This window comes from Leptonychotes weddellii, chromosome 13 (assembly GCF_054177405.1).
Source record: "Leptonychotes weddellii isolate Sample4059 chromosome 13, ASM5417740v2, whole genome shotgun sequence".
In the NCBI taxonomy this organism is placed as follows: domain Eukaryota; kingdom Metazoa; phylum Chordata; class Mammalia; order Carnivora; family Phocidae; genus Leptonychotes; species Leptonychotes weddellii.
This window is the reverse complement of record NC_138381.1, coordinates 54,854,824-54,871,843: the sequence shown is the minus strand read 5'-3', so window position 1 is coordinate 54,871,843 and position 17,020 is coordinate 54,854,824. Positions and strand designations below refer to the sequence as shown.

General features: G+C 39.8%; 1 long non-coding RNA gene across 1 annotated transcript in view; it reads right to left on the bottom strand.

The window, feature by feature from the left end:
* LOC145716902 (uncharacterized) overlaps positions 1 to 10,202 on the bottom strand; it is a 56,827-nt gene extending 46,625 nt beyond the window's left edge. The window contains exon 1 of the long non-coding RNA XR_014139853.1: positions 10,155 to 10,202. This is a non-coding gene — a long non-coding RNA (uncharacterized LOC145716902). The remainder of the gene's footprint in view (positions 1 to 10,154) is intronic.
* Positions 10,203 to 17,020: the final 6,818 nt, after the last annotated feature.

Sequence of the window (17,020 nt, the reverse complement as noted above, 5' to 3'; positions counted from 1 at the left end):
CACCACTGGATGTGCCTTTTAAGAAACGCTAGAGGGAGTCCCACCCTTTGAAAAAAGATGGTAGACAGCAACGCGAAAGCATACAAAAATCTAAAACTCTGTAGTAAAAGTAAATAGGCAAATGCAGAGTCCTTTATCACTGTCTGTAATGGTGGTGTGTAAAGTACTTTTAGTTCTGGTATAGACAATTAGAAGACAAAAGCATTAAAAATTATTATAAAACTATGTTAATAGATAATAAAGACATAACTTGTGAATCAAAAAAGGGGGGGGCGGGTGGAGAGATGTAAAAGAATAGAGTTTTTGTGGGGCACCTGGGTTCCTCAATCAAGTGCCCAACCCTTGGTTTTGGCTCAGGTCATGATGTCATGGTCATGAGATCGAGCCTGTGTCAGGCTTCATGCTTAGCGCAGAGTCTGCTTGAGATTCTTGCCCCCTTCCTTCTCCTTCCCCCATGGCCCCTCCCCCATTCATGCTGTCCCTCAAATAAATAAAATCTTACATAGAGTTTTTGTATATGATTGAGATTAGGTTGTTATCAGCATTAAAATAGATTGTTATAAAAATAAGATGTCTTATGTAACTCTTGCAGTAACCACAAAGAAACTGTTACTGAACTCAAGTTCAGCTGCCTGTTGCCTGAAAGATCATCACTCATGAGACAAGTTTTGATAGGAAAGGAATTTGAGCTTTATTCAGGAGGCCAGCAACCTGGGAAGAAAGCAGACTCTTGTCCAAAAGCCAACTCCGAGGTTTCTGCCTGGTCTGGGGATTTTAAAGGGGTTTAGGGTAGTTTATCAGTAAAGATTGTGCAGCGGCCTGCAACATTTCTTGATTATGTGCAGACTTGATGTTTCCAACTACAAACATCTCAGTGCTCCGGGGTTGTGTGAGGAGGGGGTGCAGTTCTTTCTTTTCTCATGTTGTGTAGGAATGCTCTGTTCTTTCGGCAAGGTCTACAGATATACAAAGGGAGGTTAGTAAAATCATTTATGTAACCTAAAAGAAAAAAACATTTTGCTAAAAAAATTTTGCTGGGCTAATCAGAAAACTGAGGTGGCTTCAAACAGACTTACTGGCCTCTGTGGCCTGGGAAAGTTCTGGTTCTTCACTCTTCAAGGCCAGTGGTCTGCGAATCTCAAAGTAAATTAGTTCTGTTACAGATCAAGGGTCTTATGTCAGCAAGTAAGGAGTGTGTTAACTTGAAGCCAGTTAACCCTTAAGACTGACAGGAGTGCTGTTAGAAAAACACCCATAGAAGATACACAAAAGAAAATGGGGCGGTGGGGGGGAATCAAAGCATGTTAACACAAAAACATCAATGAAACACAAAGTCAACAAAAGGAAAAGGGACAAGAAAAGAAAAAACAAAATGGCAATAGTAAGTGCTATGGGATGTTCTGAATGTTTATGTCCCCCAAAATTTGTATGTTGAAATTCTAACCCCCAAAGCCCTTAGCTAGACAAAAAAGAGAGAAGACAACTAAAATCAGAGATGAAAGAGAAATTACAACTGATGCCATAGAAATACAATAGATTATAAGAGTATTATGAAAAATTATATGCCAACAAATTGGATAACCTAAAAGAAGTGGATAAAGTCCTAGAAACACACGCTATCTAGTAAGACTCAATAATGAAGAAATAGAAAATCCAAACACCTATAACTAGTAAGGAGGTTGAATTAAAAACCTCCCAACAAAGAGAAGCCCAGAACCAGATGGCTTCATTGGAGTATTTTACCAAATATTTAAAGAATTAACATCAATCCTTCTCAAAGTCTTCCCAAAAATTGGGGCACCTGGTGGCTCAGTTGGTTAGGTGGCTGACTCTTGATTTTGGCTGGAGTCGTGATCTCAGGATCATGGGATCAGGCCTGCATCGGGCTCCACACTTGGTGTGGACTCTGCTTGTCCCTCTCTCTGATCCTCCTCTCTCTCTCTCTCAAGGGGCACCTGGGTGGCTCAGTCGTTGAATGTCTGCCTTCGGCTCAGGTCATGATCCCAGGGTCCTAGGATCGAGCCCCACAGTGGGCTCCTTGCTCAGCGGGAAACCTACTTCTCCCTCTCCCACTCCCCCTGCTTGTGTTCCTGCTCTCACTCTGTCTCTCTCTGTCAAATAAATGGATAAAATCTTTTAAAAAATAAATAAACCTCTTCCCAAAAATTGAAGAGGAGGGAATACATCCTAATACATTTATGAGTCCAGCATTACTCTGATAGCAAAGTGCAAAATGCAGATCAATATCCCTGAATAATGTCAATGCAAAACTCTTCAACAAAATACTAGTAAGCCAAATCAATAACACTTTAAAAGGACTATACACCATGAACAAGTAAGATTTATCCCTGGAATTCAAGGACAATTTGACAAAAGAAAATCAATAAATGTAGCTTTAACAGAAAGGACAAAAATCACATGATCATCTTGATAAAGAAAAAGCACTTGACAAAATTTAACATTCTTTCATGATAAAAACACTCAAGAAACTAAGAATAAAAGGAAAGTACCTAAACATAATAAAGGTCGTATGTGAAAAGCCCACAGCTAACATCATACTCGATGGTGGAAAACTGAAAGCTTTTCCTCTAAGATCAGGAACAAGACAAGGATACTCACTCTTGACACTTCTATTCAACATAGTCCTGGAAGTCTTAGCCAGAGCAATTGGGAGAGGAAGGAAGGAAGAGAGGGAGGGAGGAGGAAAAGACATCCAAATTGAAAAGAGGGAAGTAAAGGTATTTGTTAGCAGATGACATGATTTTACATGTAGGAAACCCAAAAGATTCCACACAAAAACTGTTAGAACTGTTAAATGAATTCAGCAAAGTTGCAGGTTACAAAGCCAACACTCAAAAATCAGCTGCATTTCTATACACTAACAATGAACAATCTGAAAAGGAAATTAACAATCCCATTTACATTAATATCAAAAAGAATAAAATACTAATAAACTTAACCAAAGAGGCAAAAGAGTGAAGTGAAAACTCTAGAACATTGCTGACAGAAATTTAAAAAGACATGTATAAATGGAAAGGCATCCTGTGTTCATGGGTTGAAAGATTTAATATTATCAAAATGTCCATATTACCCAAACCAATCTTCAGATTCAATGCAATCCCTATCAAAATCCCAGTGGATTTTTGGGGACAAAAATTCCAAAATTCATATTGAATCTCAGAGGACCTCAAATAGCCAAGACAATCTTGAGAAAGAACAAAGTGGCGATCTCACACTTCATGATTTCAAAGCATATTACAAAGCTACAATAATCCAAAGAGAACAGTACTGTCATAAAGGCAGATATATAGACCAGTAGAACACAACAGAGAGCCCAGAAATAAGCACATACATGTGTGACCCAATGATCTTCAGTGAGGGCGCAAGGACTACCCAGTGGGGAAAGAACAGTCTCTTCAACAAATGGTGTTGGGAAACTGGATATCCACATGCGAAAGAATAAGGATGGATCCTTACCTAGTACCATATACAAGAATTAACTCAAAATGGATAAAGAACTAAACCTAAGACCTGGGGGGCACCTAGGTGGCTCAGCCGTTAAGCGTCTGCCTTCGGCGCAGGTCATGATCCCAGGGTCCTGGGATCAAGTCCCGCATCGGGCTCCCTGCTCTGCAGGAAGCCTGCTTCTCCTCCTACTCCCCCTGCTTGTGTTCCCTCTCTCGCTGTGTCTCTCTCTGTCAAATAAATAAATAAAATCTTAAAAATAAATAAATAAATAAACCTAAGACCTGAAACTATAAAATTCTTAGAAAAAAATGTTGGGGAAAATGTTCATGACACTGTAATGGGAAAGAATTTCTTGGATATGACACAAAAGTCACAGGCAACAAAAGTAAAAATTGACAAATGTGTCTACATCAAGCTTAAAACTACTGTGTAACCAAAGAAACAGAGTAAAAAGGCAATCTATAGGATAGGAGGAAAGTATTTGCAAACTATATCAGATAAGAGGTTAATATCCAGAATGTATGAAGAACTCCTACAAGTCAATATAAAAAACAACAATAAATAATTTAAAAATGAGCAAAGACCTTGAATAGACATGTCTCCAAAGAAGATATACAAATAGCTAACAAGCGTATGAAAAGATACTCAATGTCTCTAAAAATCAGGAAAATACATATCAAAACTACAATGAGATATCACCTCACCTCCATTAGGATGGCCACATTAAACACACATCAGAAAGTAACAAGTTTTGGTGAGGATGTAAAGAAATTAGAATCATTTTGCACTGTTGGTGAAATTCAAAAATGGTGAAGCCACTATGGAAAACAATATGGAAGTTCCTAAAAATATAAAAAATAGAACCACCATATGATTCAGCAATTTCACTTCTGGGTACATATCTAAACAAATTGAAAACAGGATCTCAAAGAGATATTTCACACCCAGGTTCACTGCAGCATTATTCACAATAGCCAAGATGTGCAAGCAAGCTAAATGTCCACGGACAGAGGAATGGATAAAAAAATGTGGACTATATAAACATTGGAATATTATTCAAACTTAAAAAAGAAGGGAGTGACTCCTGTCATATGCTACAACATGGATGAATCTTGAGCACATTATGCTAAGTGAAATGGGCCAGTCACAAAAAGACAAATACTGCACGATTCCACTTATATGAAGGTATCTAAAGTAATCAAACTCACACAAGCACAAAGTAGAATGGTGATTTGCCAGCGGTTGGGGAAAGGAACAATCAAGGAGTCGTTCATTAGGGATAGAGTTTCAGTCCCACCAGATGAAAAAGTTCTAGAAATCTGTTGTACAATATGCATATAGTTAACAAGACTGTACTATCTACTTAGATATTAGCAAGGTAAATTTGTATTATGTGTCTTTTGCCACAATAAAATAAAGTTTATAGGAGCAATAAAGTTTTTAGGGGAAATTAAAAATAATAATTACAAAAAAGGTATAGAGTATAACACATATATACACACCCAACTTTTTAAAATAAAATACTAAGAATACAAAAAAAAAAATAAGAAAGAAAGGTGGAAACCACAGAAGTTTTGCAACTCTGATTAAAATGCTTCTTTTTGGGGGCGCCTGGATGGCTCAGTCGTTAAGCGTCTGCCTTCAGCTCAGGTCATGGTCCCAGGATCCTGGGATTGAGCCCCACATCGGGCTCCCTGCTCAGCAGGAGGCCTGCTTCTCCCTCTCCCTCTGCTTGTGTTCCCTCTCTCGCTGTGTCTCTCTCTGTCAAATAAATAAAAATCTTTTTAAAAAATTAAAATAATAAAATAAAATGCTTCTTTTGGGGGTGCTAGGCGCTAGGTGGTTCGGTTGCTTAAGCGTCTGCCTTTGGCTCAGGTCATGATCCCAGGGTTCTGGGATCGAGCCCCGCATCGGGCTCCTTGCTCAGTGGGGAGTCTGTTTCTCCCTCTCCCACTGCCCCTGCTTGTGTTCCCTCTCTCGCTGTGTCTCTCTCTGTCAAATAAATAAAAATCTTAAAAATATATATAATAAAATAAAATACTTCTCTTTGGGGGGCTAGGTGGTTCAGTTGGTTAAGCGTCTGCCTTTGGCTCAGGTCATGATCTCGGGGTCCTGGGATGGAGCCCCGCATTGGGCTCCCTGCTCAGTGGGGAGTCTGCTTCTCCCTCTCCCTCTGCCCCTCCCCCCTGCTTGTGCTCTCTCCATCTCTCTCTCTCTCAAATGAATAAAATCTTTTTTAAAAAATGCTTCTTTTAGGGGGTGCCTGGGTAGCTCAGCTGGTTAAGTGCCTGACTCTTGATTTTGACTCAGATCATGATCTCAGGGTCATGAGATTGAGCCCCGAGTCAGGCTCTGCACTGGGCGTGGAGCCTGCTTAAGATTCTCTCTCGCCCTCTCCGTCTGCCCCTCCCCCCAATGCTCACTCTCTTTCTCTCTCTCTCTTTCTCTCTCTCTCAAGAAAACTGCTTTTTTACCTAAGGATTTCCCTTTCTAGTGTATTGATTTTCTTATCTTTCTTCTGACCTGTGTCGGAGAGAGATTTAGATGACATCTCTGGTGATGAGTTTAAGTCGAGAGGCATAGGAAAGTGCAGAAGATGCGCTACCAGGCTTCATGGGGACTGCAAGCCGAGATCTGCATGGTCCCCTAAGTCCCAGTGACAGCCTGAAGCACCCTCCGCGGTCCACCACACGTAAGATCCAGCCTGCCCAACGGAGCTCAACCTGCTTGCTTCTGCTCCTCCAGCTGACTGCTTGCCTTGCTGTGGGCTCTGTTTTTGCTTCACACTCCTCTCCACTTCTGGCGACCCACAGGCAGCTCTGGCCAGGTCCCTTCTGTCCAGTCTGGCACAGGAGCGGAAGCCTCCCCCAGGCCTTTGGCCATCAGCTGTGCAATGATGAGTGTACAGATGGTGACCCGTGGGGCCTTCATAGCCTGTCCAGGTCTCATCTAATGGGCAGTGCTCTGTGCTTATGCCAAAATTCCTCTGTATTCCCTTTTAGAAGGTAAATTAGAAAAATCAAATCCTTGAAGCTCAAAGCTATACCAAAAATAATGTGGTCTACTCTGAGCTTCCCCCCGCCCCACCCCCTTTTCGGGAGTTATTTTCAGTTCCCTGGGGCAGATGTAAAGATAAAAATATGCATGTATTATAGGAACAGGGAGGAGATGACCCAAAAACAGCCTGGCTGGGCTAGTCTGAGGAAGTGATGTCCGAGTCAAGTGGAAATTAATCATACAGCTAGAGGCGAGGGGAGGGGCACACCCAGCAGTGAGAAGAGCGTGCACAAAGGCAGTGAGCCAGGAAACAGACATCGGCGTAGCGTTAGTGGCCTGAGTCTCTCACCACCTACTCTCCACCTTGCACTTTATCTTTGCATGCCAGCACCTGACACCTAGTATCTGCTCAGCAAATGTTTGTAGAGTGAATTAAACATTTGTATATGCAGGATTTTTTATCTGGGAGAGCCCAGTGAAAATTCACAATGAGCAGAATATACTGGGTGTACTGGGGACTCATTATCATCACATGTGTGTGCTCTTTTACTACTGTGGTAATAGGATTAGAAATCAAAGCAGCTTAATTGCTCAGTATGTTAGAGGAGAAACAAGAAGCTGGTCGCTAAGGAGGAGGGGAGGAACCTGGGAGTGACAGATGGGAAGCTTTGTGGCTGGTGCTGCAGGGGAAAACAGGCTGAGACAGTGGGTAGGACAGAAATATCTAAATTAAACCATATTTTCCAGGCTTGTACCTTGTAGACACATACCTCCATTAATTCCTTTCTTCCCTGGCTGTCAGCGTGGCTCTGCCAACCAACCTCGGTAGTCTTTTGTCTTCCAGTTCCAAATTGTAGCTGCACTTGACACATGCAGACCTTTCACTCTCAAACAATCCAAACAAATATTCCTGAAAAGTCTAGATTTGGTACTGATGCTACCAAATTTCCCAGGCCCTGGGTAAATTTTCATAGGAGTTTGGAAGTAAAGAATGAATGTGTGGAGATGATGCGAATAGAAATGAACTGGGGCCCCAGCAGGGCTGCCCACCCCACTTCTACTCTGGGGTCACGGCTGGTCATGTGGCGACAGCCACAGACAGGACAGGCACCCAGCTGCTGATGCGATTTGCCCTGCTTGCCTGGAAAGCACAGCAGGTGATGCTTTCTGGCCGTGAAGACCTCCACCTGCGCCAGAGCCCCTCGCTCCGCGCAGGCGCACACGCGGGATACACAGCGGAGGAAACTTCGGTTCGGAGCCTCTCCACCTCCGAGGGAAGTCTCGTGCACACACCGGAACAGACGTGACAGAAGTAAAATAAGAACTAATCTAAGCCATCCTCCGTGGTCCAGGCTTGTTAAAAATACATTCATTTCCGTTGTCCTGCGGGTATATATTAGAGGAGAAAACACCTGGCTGTCCAACGGGTAGACACGAGCTGTTTCTTAGAGGTCACTTCACATAAAACCTCATTTTTGTAAACCTCTTGGATTCAAATAACCAGAAAAGATTATCTACACTTCACTTTTAGGAGAAAGACAAAACAAACAGCCACCAGAGATTTAGCTCACCCGAAACGCCCAGGCTCTGCTCTGGAGTTTGTATAGGAATGGCTCAGGGTTCCAGACCTTCCACATTCGCTTCGTTTCCCAGTGAAGAGAACCCGAAGATTGGACAGATGGCCCTCTCGTGGGAGAGCACTGCATTCTTAAAAACAGAATCTCATTACATTCGGTATGTTCTATTTAATTACGCAGTAATGCTTTTCGAAAATTCTTAAAAACCAGAGCAATCTCAGGAATAAGCCTTAGGAATACAAACACTAACCAAAATAGCTTATTCATCAAATAGATCATCTATTTGGCCTTTTATTATACGTACCCAACACTATTAATTTCCTCCTACTCCCCCCAAAGAGAAAAGGGATGATTAGGGGTTTTAAACTATCCAGTCTAATTTTTAATTTATGTGTCATAAAATTTACCATTTAAAATATATAGTTCAATGTTGTTCAGTATAGTCATAAAGTTGTGTAGCCATCAAATTCACAACCTTTTTTATCCCCCAAAGAAACCCCTTATTCATGCTTAAGGAATTTTACAAGCAGTTAAAAAACATCTCTCCCCTTCCCCAACCCCTGGCAACAACTAATCTACTTTCTGCTTCTATGGATTTGCCTATTCTGAACACTTCATATAATTGGACTCATAGAATATGCAGCCTTTCGTGGCTGGTTTCTTTCACTTCGTGTAATGTTTTCAAGGTTCCTCCATGTTTTACCATGTATTAGTACTGCATTCTTTTTTATTGCTAAATATTCCATTTATGGATTATACCATGATTTCTTTATCCATTCATTAGTTGATGAACATTTGAGTTGTTCTATTTTTTGGCTATTATGAATAACGCTGTATGAACATTGTGTACAAAATCTTTTATGAGCATATGCTTTTATGTGTTTTACATACTGTATTATTAGTCTGAGTTCTCTAGAAAAACAGAATTTATATATATATATGTATGTGTGTGTTTATATATATATAATTGATTTACTATAAGGAATTGGCTCATATAATTATGGAGGCTTTGAGAAGCCCAAGATCTGCAGTCTGCAGCTGGAGTCTCAGGATAGCCAAGGGGGTAAGTTCTGGTTCAAGTCGAGTCTGAAGGCAAGAGAAGACTGATGTCCCAGTTTAAAGATAGTCAGGCAGAGATAGTGAATTCTCCCTTATTGAGTCTTTCTGTTCCATTCAGGCCTTCAACTGATTGGATGAGGCCCATCCCCATTGGGGAGGGCAATTTGTTTTACTCAGACTATCAATTTGTATGTTAATCTCATCCAGATACACCTTCACAGACACACCCAGAATGATGTTTAACCTAATATCTGGGCATCTTTGAGAACTGCCAAACTGTTTTCCACAGGGGCTGCACCATTTTAGGTGATCTCCAGCGAGGGATGAGGGTTTCAGTTTCTCCACATCCTTGCTATAGCCATCCTGGTGGGTGGAAATTGGTACCTCATTGTGGTCTTGATTTGCATTTCCCTAACGATTGATAATGTTGAGCATCTTTGCATATGCTTCTTAACCATTTGTATATCTTTGGAAAAATGTCTAGTCAGATCCTGTGCCCATTTTTAATTTGGGTATTTATCTTTTTATTAGTAAATTTTAAATTTCTGCATAATAGACCCTTATCACATATTTGATTTGCAAGTATTTTCTCCCATTCTATGGGTTGTCTCTTACTTTCTTGATAGAGTCCTTTGATGCACTGAAGTTTTTCATTTAAAATGAAACCTTAGGGGCACCTAGGTGGCTCAGCCGGTTAAGTGTCTACCTTTGGCTCAGGTCATGATCTCAGGGTCCTGGGACTGAGTCCCCCATCGGGCTCCCTGCTCAGCGGGGAGCCTGCTTCTCCCTCTCCCTCTGCCTCTCCCCTGCTCGTGCTCTCTCTCTCAATTAAATAAATGAAAGCTTTAAAATAAATAAAATGAATCTTTAAATTGAGTGATATAAATTCCCTCTTCTCCCCTACAGAATATTTTTTTTAAAACTTTATTTATTTTAGAGAGAGGAGAGAGAGAGAGCCTGTGAGTGGGGGGAGGAAGAGAGAATCCTCAAGCCAACTCCCCACTTAGACCGGAGCCTGATCCAGGGCTCGATCCCACGGCCTGAGATCATGACCTGAGCTGAAACCAAGAGTCGGCCACTTAACCAACTGAGCCACTCAGGCGCCCCTCCCTTAGCAGAATCTTGAGTCGTACCCACATTGCAATAATATGAGTACGTTGTTTTGATCTTTACACCATAAGAAATTAAGTCCCTATGAATTCACAGAAATCTAGAGGCTTGTGTTTCCTCACACCTCAGTACTGGGGTTTGAGGAACTTAAATCAGCTTACAGGCCAAGGGTCCCAGCTCTCATTTGGGTTATACCACTATTAAGGAAATCTTATTTACTATTCTTCATTGCAAATGTTGTTTACTACTTTTATTACAACTCACACACTAGGTTAGCAATACTTTGGGTAAAATAGACTTCTGGGGCCCAAATTGAGAAGTACATTTAGAGCCCTATTCCTATGGTGAAGTGTTTTGAGTTCTAAACAAGCACATGGTAGAAACACACAATCCATAAACAAGTGGGGAACTGCCTGCGTATGATTCCATGACTTACTTCAGTCGTACAACTTGGTAGATTTTGAGCATTAAACTTCCATATCTTGCAATATGTATTTATTCTTTTTTTTTTTTTTTTAAAGATTTTATTTACTTATTCATGAGAGAGAGAGAGAGGCAGAGGGAGAAGCAGACTTCCCGCAGAGCGGGGAGCCCGATGCGGGACTCGATCCCAGGACTCCGGGATCATGACCTGAGCCGAAGGCAGACACTTAACCATCTGAGCCTTAAGGAATAAGCTCTTATCTAAATAACTGACAAAAACAGAGATTGAATAAATTGACAGTAAGAGTTGAAACAACATCTTATTCATAGAAAGAAAACATTTTTATGTACCTAATATTCTACTAGGCTTTTAAAACTTTTTATTGATAAATGGAATATTTTCCTAATTATAAAATCAATGCCTGCTTATTATAAAACATTTGGAAAGTACAAAAGTGCATAAAGAAGAAAATAGGTATCATCCATAATCATTACAGCCAAAATTAAAAACCATTGACCTTCTGGTGTAATTCTACCCATTTATTCAATATGTATATATATATTTATTTAAATGTATAAACATTTTAAAAACAAAATTGACATTATATTATATATAGAATTTTGTATTTTTTTAAAAAAATTCTCTAATTATATAAGTGATGAATATACTTTCACCAAAAACAATTTAAAGGATACAGACGTAAAATGCTTCCTCAGCTCGTCCTTCCCCTCATGCCTTCTTCCCAAAGAGACCAACATGCAGGTTTGTCCACTATCCTCTCAGACTTTCCTGTGCATTCCCATTATTCAGGAATTCACTATGTCTAGTTTTCTATTAAAACATCCAGTAGAGGGAACTGTTAGACTGTTTTCTCCTTTAATATGTAAGTTATACCTCTTTTTGATTTACAAAAATCTAAGCATCTTGGATGTCATTTACACAATGCAGAATGATACATCAATTTATAAATATATTATTTCCGACTAGTTTCTAACCTAAATAAAAATCTTAAATCTTATTTTCTCCCTTCAACTTTCTTGCTGGTTGGTTTGTTTTTGTTTCCTTTGACTTTGAAATTATGTGATTTTTAAAGGATACTGCTACTGGGTATATTTATGGGGGGGGGAATCCTTTCTGTTGGCAGAAATATTTTTTTTTTTCCTTTGAGAAGATAAATCAGATACAATAAAAAAAGAGGTGCAGATGAAACTTTTATTTAATGTGGCAGTAATTCCATTTAAGATCCTAAATAGATTAGAATTGAATAGAGACTATTTACATTTAGATACTCTGACAGTGTTTTTTTTCCAAGATGATAAATTCTGTGTATTTCAGTAATACTTTATGTAAATGATATTTATAGCTGTAATTTCACAGCGGTTCCAAAGAGAACCTGACAAAACTTGCAAGCATATTCCATCTATTGTGCTGCTGCTGTGGGGGTTTGTTTTCACAGCTGCTGTTGATTTGCATATTAGCTGAAATACCCTGAAAATGGTGGTTAGGCGATGAGGTGTCCTAGTTATGAGAACTTTCCGAATAACTGACTCTCCTTCAAATGCCAACACTTTTCCTGTTTAAGCATAGGAAGGGAACGTTTCCAAAGAGTATTTTATTGTTCACTCAGCTTTCTAAATAAAGGATTTTGAACCTAAGTTTTGTTACGTTGACTACATTGTATTTTTAATCCCTATTTAGTCATCTCTGTGAACCTTGATTCGTTTTTCTCTCCTAGCCAGCTAGGCATATCTTCATAGTGCCAGTACATTTCATATGCTTCATAAATATTTGATGAAAAAAAAAGAACGATCTGAGTGTCCTCCTCCCATCATTTTGCATGTATCTAACAACCCCTGTCTCAGGTCTCAGCAGTTCATCCTGTGTGCCCTTCCCCCCCCCAACTCCCATGATTCTCTCACCCCTACCTGCCCCTTCAGCTTGCACATCTAATCTGCTTGTACAAAAACAAAATAGGCAAGCCTAATTCTTAAAATTGTAGTAAATAACAGTGAATTAACAGCCAGTGGAGCTCAGAATGAAAGCCTAAGGAACTTGACTCGGGAGCTTTCGGGCAGCCACTACCCTCTGTAAAACACAGATTCATCCTTCTGAAGTAATCAGCCTCAGACTGGAGCTTTCTGTGAAATCCATGTGTCACTTACCTACAAAAGTACAAGACTTATTTATAACAATGAAAATGTGAAAACAAATGAAACTGGAGATTGGCTAAATGTAAAGTTGGAGACATCTATAAGATAAATATCATGTACCCTTTAAAAATGGTCTTAGACAATAGTTCACAGTGATCTGATATGAGGGACAAAGGCAAAAGAAATTTAGGGGAAAAAAAATTAAATCTTACAACTTACAGCCCACTGACAAGTTCTTGAGATAGGCAGAGTGACCTTCCCCTAGGAACTCAACTGCCTCGATGTTAATACTTTAGCTTAATATTGTCCAACTTCCAGGATCCTGTAAGTCTCCTTTAACATATAAAAAGTCCTTTGGAAACTTCCCTTATCTCTACCCCACTGAGATATAGGTTAGCAATCATCCTCCAAGGATGTGGCCCACTGATATAAATCTGAAGAGACTCATGACTAAGGTTTTACTAAAACAGTAATAAATGGCCTTTTCCTAACAACAGCTAGCCCAATAAAGGTCCTGGAATCTTGCTTCCAAATTCCTTAGAGACTTTCACTATCCCTAACCCACTTCCAACTTAAAAGTATATAATCAGTCACCTGTCACAACCCCAGAGCAGCTCTTTCTGCCCACAGGTCCGTCCCTGTGCTTTAATAAAACCACCCTGTTTGCCCCGAAGACATCTCAAGAATTCTTTCCCGACCGTTCGCTCCAAACCCCAACATTTTCACATTGATCTACATGGAGAAACCCATGGGAATCTGTTGGAAATGATGCATCTATGAAATGTGTTTGTTTTATCATTTATCTTGAATTTTGATGAACCAATATAAATTTTCTTTAACCACAAATATATGTTAGGGAAGAATATTTAATGGCTTGAACACATGTTCACTTAACCATATGGTTAAATAAATAAAATGGGTTACAAAACACTCTTTATCATATAATCTCAATTTAGGGGGAGGAAAGCATAGCAAAAAGATGGGATTGCTATTTACCAAAATGTTGGCAGCAGTTATTTATGGGTGATTTTTTTCTTTTCTTCTGTTTGTTTACCCACAAAGCTTAAATTTTCTAGGGTTAACATATTGTTCTTTTGAAATAAAGGGGAGAAATGTTATCTCAGACTACTTTGAGTCAGAGCACTTTAGGGCCTGAGCCAATTGGGGGTGCCCTCAACAGCAGGCCCACAAGCTCAGCCACCACTCACAAAGGAACCAGGTTCCTAAAGGTAGCCGGTTGCTGAAATCAACTTGATGTTGTCATTGTTTCAATATTGTTCACTAAACAGCAGGAGTTACTTGTGCTTTCTATATTTCTTTTATGAGTCGGGCTATGGTATCGTCTTCATATTCAAAAGAAGGCAAATTTTTCCAAATTTAGTCTAGCAGAATTGATATTTCAAGGGAAGAAAGCAGGCCAATTTCAGGGATAATAATTTAGGGGAAAAATTTGAAGTTAATGAGGTTGCCCAGGAAGCAGGTTGTAATGTAATCATAAATTTACTTAACCTTTGGTAAAATGTCTCCAAGAAGAGAGTACAAGGCCAGAAGTACAGCAAATAGAACATGCTTTGTGTGTTCTATTTATGACTAAATCATTTCAGATCATTTTGCATTGCAAATAGGGTTTAGAACAGTTGATATTTATCAATATATATTTGAAATGATAGAGATTTTTAAAAATTCAATATTTAATATCTTCAGTCTCGAGGCTTAAAATTCCATATACATGCTGCTGTTCTCAAATTTATATTTCCAGCTCAGTTTCTCCCCTGAGCTCTAAATGTAAACATCTAACTGCCTACTCAGCATGCCAAATTCATGGCATGAAGGAGATACCTTGGCTCCACTACATCTAAAACCAAATTGCCACCATCCTGGTCAAGACTATTCCTTACTGGGGTGCCTGGGTGGCTCAGTTTTTAAGTATCTGCCTTCAGCTCAGGTCATGATCCCAGAGTCCTGGGATCGAGCCCCGCATCGGGCTTTCTGCTAGGCGGGAAGCCTGCTTCTCCCTCTCCCACTCCCCCTGCTTGTGTTCCCTCTCTCTCGCTGTCTCTCTCTCTGTCAAATAAATAAATAAAATCTTAAAAAAAAACTGTTCCTTACCATTCTTCCCTACCTCCACTAACATCTCTGACTTCCTCCAGTTGCTCAGGCAAAAAACCTGGGCACCCTTCCTGTCTCTTGCCTTTCACAAATGCACCTCCTGTCAGCAATCCCTGAAGGCTCCCCTTTCACCGTATCAAGAACTGACCATGGCTCACCATCTTCACCATCTCCTGCTGTAAGTCATCATCATCTCTTATCAAAAGAATTGTCTCTCTCCCAGCTCACCTGTCTTCCATTCTCCTGCTGGGGATTCCCAAAGGCTAAGCTCCAGTCAGAGTGGCCGCCTGGGAGGGAGACAGGGCAGAGAATGGTGGACAGTGGACTTGCACGCACTAATAGACACAGTGGGGCTGGTCGCTTCATACTTAAAGAGGGTAACTTGACCCATTGAGTGGGATTTTCAACTTACAAAGTATTGTAGAAGAAAAACAATTTTTCCTCTACCCTTCTAGGTTCCTGGCTGAGGAACACTCCTCCCAATAATAAAAGATTAACAAGACAAAAATAAACAATTTAAATTGCATATGAACATTTGTGCACACAAGAGCGCCACCTCATATACCTTTTAGACAAAGAAACAATAAATTTGTGAAGAATTGACAAGACAAAGGGGTTTGAGCTAGGGTTGTTAATGTGGTGAAGATGTCACAAGTTTTGTTTGTACAGTCTTCTTGGCCCTAAACTCCCTGTCTCTGGTGATAAGGATGCCTTCTACCCTCTTGTTACAGGAAGATTATCTTTCACGTGAAAGATTTATCTTCTGGTCTCAGTGAGACAAGGGAAGATCAGTGTCCTTTTTACACCAGCTGTTTCTCAAGTATGTTTAATTCAAAATAATCAATATGCCAAAATGACATATGCCATATGCCAGTATTTTGAAACAACATGTTCTGAACCCCAACAGTATCATTGTTGGTCAGACTCTTATTGCAGTAGTTATTTATAAAACTTAAATAGTACTATTCATTTGAGGGATACAACATCATTTCCCACTTAAAATCATGCTGGGTATATAGTAACACTACTGGGCACACTTGAGGTATTTAAATGTACTGTGGCACCAGGGAAAGGGGAGAAGTTGGTGGAGAGAAGTGGGCTTGGTACCCAGTGATAACAAGGGTATTAGTGGAGTCAGCTCTTTTACAAATTCATACTGGGGTGGCAAAGGGACCTGCCAACGAAGGAATCATGGCTGGCATTCATGACATCCATTGCCAGGGCTAGAAAAACAAGCACATGTCCCATGGGTGGCAAATATGCTGATTTTGTATCCTGCCACTTTACTGAATTCGTTTATCAGCATCTGTATGTGGGCAGACTGTTCTTATTTAAAATAGGTGATGTGTGCTTTCGTGATCATGTGTGTGCTCACGCTTTCTTCGAGTACAAATGTAAGATGATACACTTAACTATTAGTATTTAGGCATTTTTTAATTAAGTTTTAAATTTTAATTCCAGTTAACATACAGTGTTATATTAGTTTCAGGTATACAATTTAGTGATTCAACACTTCCATACAACACCCTGTGCTCATCATGACAAGTGCGCTCCTTAGTTTCCATCACCGATTTTTACCCATTCCCCCCACCCCCCTGCCCTCTAGTAACCATCAGTTTGTTCTCTATAGGTAAGAGTATGTTTCTTGGTTTGTCTCTCTTTCCCTTTTCTTTCCCTTTGCTCAATTGTTTTCTTTCTTAAATTCTACATATGAGTGAAATCATCTGGTATTTGTCTTTCTCTGACTGACTTATTTCGCTTAGCATTATACTTTCTAGCTCCATCCATGTCATTGCAAATAACAAGATTTCATTCTTTGTTACGGCTGAGTAACAGAGTAACTGAGTAATTCCATAGTATATCTATACCACATCTTCTTTATCCATTCATCTACCAATAGACACTTTGGCTGAATTTATTTTTCATTAATTTATTTTATTGAATTTGTTTTTGTGTATGGTGAAAAAAAGTGGTCCACTTTCATTCTTTTGCATATAGCTGACCAATTTTCCCAACACTATTTGTTGAAGAGACTGTCTTTTTCCATTGTATATTCTTTCCTCCTTTGTCAAAGATTAAGTGACCATATAATAGTGGGTTTATTTCTAGGTTTTCTATTCTGTCCC